The sequence below is a fragment of the Papaver somniferum genome, unplaced genomic scaffold (assembly GCF_003573695.1).
Source record: "Papaver somniferum cultivar HN1 unplaced genomic scaffold, ASM357369v1 unplaced-scaffold_10, whole genome shotgun sequence".
Classification (NCBI taxonomy): Eukaryota; Viridiplantae; Streptophyta; class Magnoliopsida; order Ranunculales; family Papaveraceae; genus Papaver; species Papaver somniferum.
The window spans coordinates 830,544-835,023 of record NW_020618825.1 but is presented as its reverse complement, the minus strand read 5'-3'; the positions used below and the strand labels follow the sequence as shown (position 1 = coordinate 835,023).

The 4,480-nt window shown below is 39.5% G+C and overlaps 2 non-coding genes and 2 pseudogenes across 2 annotated transcripts; all 4 read right to left on the bottom strand.

Moving 5' to 3' along the window:
• Positions 1 to 2,219: 2,219 nt before the first annotated feature.
• Positions 2,220 to 2,338, bottom strand: LOC113327370 (annotated as a pseudogene).
• Positions 2,339 to 3,003: 665 nt separating this feature from the next.
• LOC113327339 lies at positions 3,004 to 3,122 on the bottom strand (annotated as a pseudogene).
• A 373-nt stretch (positions 3,123 to 3,495) lies between these two features.
• LOC113327312 lies at positions 3,496 to 3,614 on the bottom strand. Its single transcript, XR_003348924.1, has one exon. It is a non-coding gene; the product is annotated as a 5S ribosomal RNA (ribosomal RNA).
• Positions 3,615 to 3,983: 369 nt separating this feature from the next.
• LOC113327139 lies at positions 3,984 to 4,102 on the bottom strand. Its single transcript, XR_003348801.1, has one exon. It is a non-coding gene; the product is annotated as a 5S ribosomal RNA (ribosomal RNA).
• Between the last annotated feature and the right edge of the window lie 378 nt (positions 4,103 to 4,480).

Genomic DNA, 4,480 nt, shown 5'->3' with positions numbered 1-4,480 from the left:
AAAAAAAAAAAAAAAAAAAAAAAAAAAAAAGAAAGAAATTGAGACCAGACCATTTGACCAAAAGGAATAAATTCAATAAAGTCGACCACTGGTACCCTTGTATATGCCAGTTGTATTGACCTAGAGCTAGGTTATCGACCACTGGTACCCTTGTATATGCCAGTGTGTTGATATTAGTCAGACTAGTATCTCAATCCATTAGGATAGGTTCATTTTGGCGGAGGCCTTCAGACAGATATGGGAAACGCCGTTCACTTAGTAAACATCAAAACCATCTATGTTTTTCTATATCCATCTCTTAATCTTTCCATGTGATTAGTTTGACTCCGAATATGATGTCCATAGTGCAACTATCTGAGTAGAGCTCTGTCACTTTATATGAATTTTAGTATGCTTGAGTGCAAACTCGTGTACAGCAATTGGAATTTCGCATCAGGGTACTTCTTCCTGTAGTCAATAAGTATGCCAACCAAGGAGATTCTTTAATGCCTTCTAAGGTTCTGCGTAGATAGCTAAGCTCTGGAGTATTAAGGTTTTGTGGGTACACCTCTGGTAAACCCCCCGGAGACAACACTCCGCCACTAGGGCCACCTAGTGGTTTAACGGCTTACTGCACGTGCTAAGTGTAGTCATTTTATTTTAGATTAGATTTGCTCGAGGACTAGCAAATAATAAGTTTGGGGGTATTTGATAGACGCATTTACGTGTCTAATTTGTCCCAATTGTTTATATTGTTAGTGCTCGATTTTGTACTTATTTGGTTATTTTATGTCTTTGTAGGTGTTTTTGGAGAAATAAGCTTTTGCGGCGAAATTGGCTAAAAAGTGGTTTTTGCGCTCGTGGGAGAAAATTACTATACGGACTCTCACTTTGGATAAGGGGTAACCTAATTACTAAGGGGCACCCCATTTCAGGGCATGTACTAAAGGGACACCGGAACTGGATAGGGGGAGGTCATCTTCAAAGTTTCAAAACTGGATTTTGGCGGAAAAAAAGGCAGCAACGTCAACAGTTTTGGATCAAGGATTTGAGCGACCTAGGAGGCGATTCAATGGGCAAATTTGGTACCCACGGACTCTACAAGACATAAGGGACCTGTTAGAAGCGATTAGACCCATCTAATTGGGCTGGATAAGTCATAAAATCCACACAAAGTCAAGACAGTGCACACGGTTTCTGTTTAGGGTTTGAGATTAGTTTGAGAGATTTATGGGATATCTTGCGTGGGATATACATCAAAACAGTTGGGTAAAAGTCCAAGAAGATATTTGAGACGAGAGAATAGCTAGAAACAGCCTGTAACGCAAAAAGAAGAAGATTATTCTTCAAACAACCCGTAAAGAATAATGGAGATTTCCAAGGGGTTTGATCGAGTTTCAAGGGGATTTAAAGCCTATAAATAGTTGGTTTTATGTCAGAGAAGGGGGATCAAGAGTTAGGGGTCGATTTGGAGGCCAGCAGAGAGGCGCAGGAGGAGTTGCAGGAATTGTACCTGCTGCTGCTGCCATTAACAAAGCTCGAAGAACACACCTGCAATGACAGTCGTTTATCAACAGTGACAACGACAAGCGCCCGTGGGTCTTAAAACAACAGCGTCAACAGCAGCAGTGAGGTATCGTTATTTACAGTGGTATTTCATCGTTCTTCTCTGGACGCTTAAAGAGGGTCGTAGTTTCACTGTATTATATTTTTCACTCTTTTAATCATATTTTGAGCATCAAGTATGTATTTTGAGAACATGATTATTATGAGTAGCTAAACCCCAATACTGGGATGATGGAGGAAGCTGTTTTTCAGCCATGTGGTTATTTAAATAATTCTTAATTCACTTTTTTCACCGATTTTATTTGATTTATGATTTCAATTAATTACTTGTGATTTTGTTTGATGGAACATGCCTAGTCCTAGGGATTCTTGATGTGCCATGCTTATCATATACAAGTAATATTTTATGGAATCTAATTTGGCAAAGATAGAGTTAATACTTGTTTTATTTTGAGCTATAATCGCCTAGGATTATTTTCTGAGCCACTTGAATATGAAACACATTGGAATCCTGAGTCCTGGTTCCTCTTGATCTTGTGACATATTGTGTATATATTTTTGTTTTAAAAATCTTTTCAAGTCCGAGTAACGAACTCTTATTTACCGCAATCGAAGTACTATAACACAGTCATAAGGAAAATTGCTAAAAAAATGGCAAAATAAAATAAAAAAAAGGCAATCAAAACGAGGACTTCCCAAGAGGTCACCCATCTTAGTACTACTCTCTCCCAAGCACGCTTAACTGCAAAGTTATGATGGGTACTGGTGCATTAGTGCTAGTATGATCGATTGTTGAAGGTATTTTACCACGTTTACTACTTAACACGTCTCCAATGTATTGGTCCGAACTCCCCATTCAGCTATTAATTCTTCGTGGCAAGTCCGATTCGGGAAAATGATGGTTCGTTGGAACGTTATGGCGAGGATAATCCTTTCGTGCAATTATTTTGGATTAACAACCTCGTTTTGGTAGTATTTTAATAAAAAACTATTAAAATATTCCATTAAATGCACGTTTTTGGATGAATTCCAAAAACCTGGGGCGGGCGCCCTCCTAGGCTTCGTGCCATAAAAACCAATTCTTTCTCTCGGGTAATCCCTTCGCTAACTAGTCGGCTCGCAGCCATAAGGAAAACCGGTAAAAAAAAGGCAAAAAAATAAAAAAAGACAATCAACACGAGGAGAATCCTTTCGTGTTGGAAACATTATGGCGAGGAGAATCCTTTCGTGCAATTATTTTGGATTAGCAACCTCGTTTTTGTAGTATTTTAATAAAAGCTATTAAAATATTCAATTAAATGCACGTTTTTGGATGAATTCTAAAAATCTGGGGCGGGCGCCCTCCCAGGATTCGTGCCATAAAAACCCATTCTTTCTCTCGGGTAATCCCTTCGCTAATTATTCGGCTCGCAGTCATAAGGAAAACCGCTAAAAAAATGGCAAAATAAAATAAAAAAAGGCAATCAAAAAGAGGACTTCCCAAGAGGTCACCTATCTTAGTACTACTCTCGCCCAAGCACGCTTAACTGCAGAGTTCTGATTGGTACTGGTGCATTAGTGCTGGTATGATCGATTGATGAAGGTATTTTACCAAGTTTACTACTTAACACGTCTCCAATGTATTGGTCCGAACTCCCCATTCGACTATTAATTCTTCGTGGCAAGTCCGATTCGGGCAAATGATGGTTCGTTGGAAACGTTATGGCGAGGAGAATCCTTTCGTGCAATTATTTTTGATTAACAACCTCGTTTTGGTAGTATTTTAATAAAAAACTATTAAAATATTCAATTAAATGCACGTTTTGGATGAATTCCAAAAACCAGGGGGGGCCTCCCGGGCTTCGTGCCATAAAAACCCATTCTTTCTCTCGTGCCATAAAAACCCATGCTAACTAGTCGGCCCGCAGCCATACGGAAAACCGCTAAAAAATGGCAAAAAAAATAAAAAAAAGCAATCAACACGAGGAACTCCCAAGAGGTCACCCATCTTAGTACTACTCTCGCCCAAGCACGCTTAACTGCAGAGTTCTGATGGGTTCTGATGCATTAGTGCTGGTATGATCGATTGCCGAAGATATTTTACCAAGTTTACTTCTTAACACGTCTCCAATGTATTGGTCCGAACTCCCCATTCGGCTATTAATTTTTCGTGGCAAGTCTGATTCGGGCAAATGATGGTTCGTTGGAAACATTATGGCGAGGTGAATCCTTTCGTGCAATTATTTTGGATTAACAACCTCGTTTTGGTAGTATTTCAATAAAAAACTATTAAAATATTCAATTAAATGCACGTTTTTGGATGAATTCCAAAAACCTGGGGCGGGCGCCCTCCTAGGATTCGTGCCATAAAAATCCATTCTTTCTCTCAGGTAATCCCTTCGCTAACTAGTCGGCTCGCAGCCATAAGGAAAACCGCTAAAAAAAATGGCAAAAAAAAAGGCAATCAACACGAGGACTTCCCAAGACGTCACCCATCTTAGTACTAATCTCGCCCAAGCACGCTTAACTGTAGAGTTCTGATGGGTTCTGGTGCATTAGTGTTGGTATGATCGATTGCCGAAGATATTTTACCAAGTTTACTTCTTAACACGTCTCCAATGTATTGGTCCGAACTCCCCATTCGGCTCTTAATTCTTCGTGGCAAGTCCGATTCGGGAAAATGATGGTTTGTTGGAAACGTTATGGCGAGGAGAATCCTTTCGTGCAATTATTTTGGATTAACAACCTCGTTTTGGTAGTATTTTAATAAAAAACTATTAAAATATTCAATTAAATGCACGTTTTAGGATGGATTCCAAAAACCTGGGGCGGGCGCCCTCCCAGGCTTCGTGCCATAAAAACCCATTCTTTCTCTCGGGTAATCCCTTCGCTAACTAGTCGGCTCGCAGCCATAAGGAAAACCGCTAAAAAAATGGCAAAAAAAAAAAAAAAAAAC